Genomic DNA, 6,723 nt, shown 5'->3' on the forward strand with positions numbered 1-6,723 from the left:
ACTCAAAAGAAATCATAGATGTAAATGTAAAGTGAGAAAGTATAAAACCTATAGAAGAAAACAAAGGAGCAAAATCTTTGTGTGCTTGTGTCTGGCAGAGTTATTATATATTAACGCTAAAGCAGAAACAATTTAAAGAGAAAAGTTGATAAGTTGGGCTTTATCAAAAGCACAGACGTTTGCTCTACAATCAAGTCTGTTAAGAGGATGAAAATAAAAGATGCATTCTGAGAAAAAATAATTGCAAATCATATATCTGACAAAGGATTATATCCACAAAATATAAAGAACTCTCAAACATCAAAATAAGGTGGCAACCTAATTCTTTAAATGGATAAAACATATGTTACATTTCACCAAAGAAGATATATGTATGACCAATAAGCACATGAATACGTGTTCAGTCTCATTAATCATTAGAGAAATAAACACAAATCAATATAATGATGAGATACCACCATGCACCTATTAGAATGACAAAGCCAAATGCTGGAGAGGATGCAGAGCAACTAGAACTCTCAAACATTGCAGATGGGAATGAAAAATGGTACAACCATTTTAGAAAATAATTAGGTAGTTTTTGGAAATGTTACATATACACTTCCCATCTGGCCCAGCAGTCCTTCTTCTAAGCATTTATGGCAACAGAGATGAAATGCGATTTTCATACAAAAATCATTATGACAATATTTATAATAACTTTATTCATAATTACCAAAAATGAAACAATCCAAATGTCCATCAACAGGTGAATGTAAAACAAATCAGTGGTAAATTTGTACAATGGGATACTTACTTAGCAATAAAAAGAAAGGAATCAGAGAGTGTAAATTTGTGGGTGAGCGATAGCTATACCCTAGGGGACTGTTGGAGACTGTCGGATTGGGCTCCCCTAACTGGGCAGCCTCCACTGCTGCTGAAATCTCTCCCAGAGCAGTCATATCTACCAAGGAGACTGTGCCATGTTGAAGGGGAGAGTGGCTGTTATCAGAAGCATATACATCCAGGGACCCTGCAACCACGGCACCCAGGGACCAGCTATGAACCCAGGAACACCAGATCTCAAGCAGTGTGAATACGTGGACTCAGAAGAGCTCTGCTCCTCCTCATGGAAAGGTCATATTTCACCTAGATAAAGGAGAGAGCTACATAACCAGACATCCAGAGAAGAGAGTTCATGGGGAGACAAAGAAACAGCCCAAAAATGAAAGAAAAGGAGGCATCACCCCCCCCCCAAAAGGAAGTAAATGAAAAGGAAGCAAGCAATACGTCAGAGAAAGAATTCAGAGAAATGGTCATAAGGTGGCTGTAAAGAATGGAAGACAAACTCAATAATATGTGTAAGAACTAAGAAGAAATGAAGAAGAACCAAGAAGAAATGAAAAATGACATTGCTACTATAAAGAACTCAATAGAAAGCATTAACAGTAGATGAGAAGAAGCAGAGGACCACATCAGTGAGCTAGAAGACAAGGTAGAAAAAATACCCAAGCAGAGCAGCATCTAGAAAAAAAAAATAGGAGAGCCTAAGCCTGGGAACTTTGGGACAACATGAAATGAAACAACATCCGCATAATAGGGGTACCAGAAGGAGAGGAAACTGAGCAAGAAATAGAAAATATGTTTGAAAAAAATAATAACAGAAAACTTCCCTGATATAGGGAAGAAAAAATTCAAACAAATCCAAGAAGTTCACAGAGTCCCAAACAAAATTAACACCAAAAGACTGATGCCAAGGCACATTAAAATTAAATTGAGAAACACGAATGACAAAGTAAGAATCTTAAAAGTGGCCAGAGAGAGAAACAGAAAGTTACCTATAAAGGATCCCCCATCAGATTAGCGACTGATTGCTCAAGAGAAACATATCAAGCAAGAAGGGAATGGAATGAAATACCCAAAGTCATGCAAATGAAGGGTCTGAATCCAAGAATACTGTACCAAGCAAGGTTATCAATCAAAATTGAGGGTGAAATCAGGAGCTTCACAGACAAAAAAGGAATAAGGGAGTATATTACCACTAAACTAGCAATTCAAGACATGCTAAAGGGTCTGCTATAAAAAGAAGAAATAGGAATGGAAGAAGTAACACAGGCGTAAATAAAAATGGCAACAAACAAGTACCTATCAATAATAACTTTAAATGTTAATGAATTAAATGCCCCAATCCAAAGACATAGGGTAGCTGAATGGATAAGAAAACATGACCCATATATCTGCTGCCTAAAGGAAACCCACCTCAGAAAAAATGACTCACACATATTCATGGTGAAGGGATGGAAAAAGATATTTCAGGTGAATGGAAATGAAAAAAAAAAAGCTGGTGTACCAATACTTATATTGGACAAATTAGATCTCAATGTGAAGGACATAACAAGAGATAAGGAAGGTCACTTCATAATACTAAAGGGAGCAATCCAGCAAGAAAATAAAACTCTGGTAAACATATATGCACCCAATACAGGAGCACCCAAATACACACACACAAAAAAACTTTTGAAGGATATCAAGGGAGAGATTGATAGCAATACAGTCATAGTAGGGGACTTTAATACCCCACTATCACCATTGGACAAACCCTCTAAACAAAAAATCAGCAAAGAAACATCAATCCTAAATGATGCACTAGATCAGATGGAATTAATTGACATCTTCAGGACATTTCACCCCAAGGCCACAGAATATATATTCTTCTCAAGTGCACATGGGTCATTTTCAAAGATAGACCATATAGTGGGTCACAGGAAAAGTCTCTTCAAATTCAAGAAGATAGAAATCATATCAAGCACCATCTCAGACCACAATGGTATAAACCTAGAAATCACCTACAATAAAAACAATAAAAAAATCAAACACCTGGAGGCTAAATAGCATACTATTAAACAATGACTGGGTTACCAGAGAGATCAAAGAATAAATATAAAGCATCATGGCAACAAACAACAATGGAAACACAACAATCCAAAATCTATGGGACACAATGAAAGCAGTCCTAAGAGGGAAGTTCATAGCTCTACAGGCCAAACTCAAGAAACAAACAAACAAAAAAAATGGTAATAAATGATCTAACCCTACGACTCAAGGAGTTAGAAAGACAGCAACAAGAAAAGCCCAGCGTAAGCAGAAGGATGGAAATAATAAAGATCAGAGCAGAGATAAACGACATAGAGACCTAAAAAAAAAAAATACAAAAGATCAACAGAATCAAGTGCTGGTTCTTTGAAAGTATAAACAAGATTGATGAACCTCTAGCCAGGCTCACCAAGAAGCAAAGAGAGGGGACCCAAATAAACAAAATGAAAGAGGTGAAATAACAATGGATCCCACAGAAATACAAACGATTATGAAAAAATACTATGAACAACTCTATTCCAACAAAATGGACAACCTAGATGAAATGGACATATTCTTAGAAAAATACAAGCTTCCAAAACTCGACCAAGAAGAGTCAAAAAACCTGAATAGGTCAATAACTACTGAAGAAATTGAAACAGCGATCAAAAACCTTCCATCAAACAAAAGCCCTGATCTGGATGGCTTTACAGGGGAGTTCTACCTAGCATTCAAAGAAGAACTAAAACCTATCCTACTCAGACTATTCCAAAAAATTTAAAAGGAAGGCACACTTCCAAGCTCTTTATATGAATCCAGCATTACCCTAATCCCAAAACTAGATAAAGATACCACAAAAAAAGAACTACAGGCCTATATCCTTGATGAATATACATGCTAAAATTCTCAACAAAATCTTAGCAAATCGGATCCAGCAATACATTAGAAAGATCATACACCATGACCAAGTGGGATTTATTCCAGGGATGCAAGTATAGTTCAATATCTGCAAGTCAATAAATGTGATACATCACATAAACAAACTGAGAGGCAAAAATCACATAATCATATCAATTGATGAAGAAAAAGAATTTGACAAAATCCACACCTTTTCTTGATAAAACTTTCAGCAAAGTGGGAATAGAGGGATCATACCTCAACATAGTAAAAGCCCTATATGACAAACCTACAGCCAACATCATACTCAATGGGCAAAAACTAAATCCATTTCCCCTAAGAACAGGAACAAGACCAGGATGCACACTTTCACCACTCCTGTTTGACATAGTACATATGGAAGTAGTAGCCATAGCGGTCAAATAAGAAGAAAAAAATGAAAGGCATCCAAATTGGAAAAGAAGAAGTAAAACTGTCCTTATTTGCAGATGACATGATATTATACATAGAAAATGCAAAGACTACTAGACTACTAGGTCAAATACTACTAGACCTAATAAATGAATTTGGCAATGTAGCAGGATACAAAATTAACACCCAGAATTCTATGGCCTTTTTATACACCAATAATGAACTCACAGAAAGATAAATGAAAAAAAAAACAAAAAACATCCCATTTACCATTGCACCAAAAAATTAAGATAGCTAGGAATAAACTTAACTAAGGGGGTAAAAGACCTGTACTCGGAAAATTACAGGACATTGAAAAAAAGAGATAAAGGAAGACATAAACAAATGGAAGAACATGCCATATTCATGGATTGGTAGAATCAACATCATTAAAATGTCCATATTACCTAAAGCAACCTATAGATTCAATGCAATACTTATTAAAATACCAATGGCATATTTCAAAGATCTAGAACAAACTCTCCAAAATTTCATCTGGAATTAAAAAAAAAGACCTTGAATAGCCACAGCTATCTTGAGAAAGAAGAACAAAGTTGGAGGGATACAATATCAGACATCAAACTATATTACCAAGCCACGGTTCTCAAAATTGCCTGGTACTGGCACAAGAACAGACATATAGACCAATGGAACAGAATAGAGGACCCAGAAATTGACCCAAGTCATTATGCTTAATTAATATTCAACAAAAGAGGCAAGAGCATACAATGGAGTCAAAACAGCCTCTATAATAAATGGTGCTGGGAAATTTGGTCAGATACATGCAAAAAAAATTAAAGTAGATCACCAACTTACACCATACACAAAAACAAACCCAAAATGGCTAAAGGACTTGAATGTATGACGGGAAACCATAAAAATCCTACAAGACTCCAGACAGAATTGCAGACATATGTCGTAGCAATATCTTTACAGACACAGATCCTAGGGAAAGAGACTAAGGAGAAAATAAACAAATGGGATTACATCAAAATAAAAAGCTTCTGCACAGCAAAAGAAACCATTAACAAAACAACAAGAAAGCCCACTGCATGGGAGAACATATTTGCCAATGTTATCTCCAGTAAGGGTTTAATCTCCAACATTTACAGGGAACTCATACAACTCAACAAAAAAAATAAAATAAACAATCCAATCAAAAATGGGCAAAGGACCTAAATAGAATCTTTTTTAACGAGAACACTCAGAAAGCCAAGAGATGCATTAAATCATCCCAGAGATGCAAATCAAATCAACAATGAGGTACCACCTCACACCTGTCAGAATGGCTATCATTAGCAAATCAACAAATGACAAGTGCTGGAGAGGATGCAGAGAAAAAAGAACCCTCCTTCACTGCTGGTGGGAATGCTGACTGGTGCAGCCATTGTGGAAAAAAGTGTGGTGTTTCCTCAAAAAATTAAAAATGGAACTGCCATCTGATCCAGTAATACCACTTCTAGGAATATATCCCAAGAAACCAGAAACACCAATTAGAAAGGATAGACATGGGCACCCCTATGTTCATATCAACACAATTTACAATAGCTAAGATTTGAAAACTGCCTAAATGTCCATCAACAGATGAGTGGATTAGAAAACCATGGTACATCTACACAATGGAATACTATGCTGCTATAAAGAAGAAGGAATTCTTACCATTTGCAGCAACATGAATGGAACTGGAGAGCATTATGCTAAGTGAAATAAGGCAGGAAGTGAAAGAAAAACACCACATGATCTCACTCATTTATGGATAATAAAGAACATTGTAACCTGATGAACAAAATGATAGATGCAGAGGCAGAGAAGCATCGAACAGACTGTGAAATTATAGTAGGAAGGCTGGGGAGTGTTGGGGGTGTGTGTAAGAGATCAACCAAAGGACTTGTATGCATGCATATAAGCATAACCAATGGACACAAGACACTAGGGGGTGGGGTGAGGGCATGTTCCTGTGGGTAGGGGAGGCCAGGGGAAGGTCAATGGGGGAAAAAAGGAGATATATGTACTACTATTTGTAATATTTTAAACAATAAAATAAAATTAAAAAATAAATTCAGGTATGGCTTACTTACAAAATAAAAGAAAAAAGAAAGGAATTAGTGATAAATGTAACATAATGGATGAATTTATAATGCATGACTGGCTTATTTCACTTAGCAATAAGCCAGTCAGAGAAAGGTAAATATCACATGATATCACTCATTTATGGAATATAATGAACATAAACTGATGAACAAAAACAGATTCAGAGACAGAGAGATATTGATTAGACCGTCAAACCTTAGAGGGAAGGTAGGGGAGGGTGGGGGTAAGGGGCAGAAATCAACCAAAGGACATGTATGCATGCATATAAGCCTAACCAATGGACACAGACAACCGGGGGGTGAGGGCATGAGTGGGGGGATGGGGGGTAATAGGGGGGATAAGGACACATATGTAATACCTTAATCAATAAAGAAATTTAGAAAAAGGAAACAAAAAATATAAAAAATAAAATGCATGATATGCTAAGTGAAAGCAGCCAGTCTCAAAAGGCAA

General features: G+C 36.3%; 1 long non-coding RNA gene across 1 annotated transcript in view; it reads right to left on the reverse strand.

The window, feature by feature from the left end:
• The window catches only part of LOC132223884 (uncharacterized), a 298,474-nt gene extending 292,660 nt beyond the window's left edge, over positions 1–5,814 (reverse strand). Inside the window, exon 1 of the long non-coding RNA XR_009450546.1 lies at positions 5,798–5,814. This is a non-coding gene — a long non-coding RNA (uncharacterized LOC132223884). The remainder of the gene's footprint in view (positions 1–5,797) is intronic.
• Positions 5,815–6,723: the final 909 nt, after the last annotated feature.

This window comes from Myotis daubentonii, chromosome X (assembly GCF_963259705.1).
Source record: "Myotis daubentonii chromosome X, mMyoDau2.1, whole genome shotgun sequence".
Classification (NCBI taxonomy): Eukaryota; Metazoa; Chordata; class Mammalia; order Chiroptera; family Vespertilionidae; genus Myotis; species Myotis daubentonii.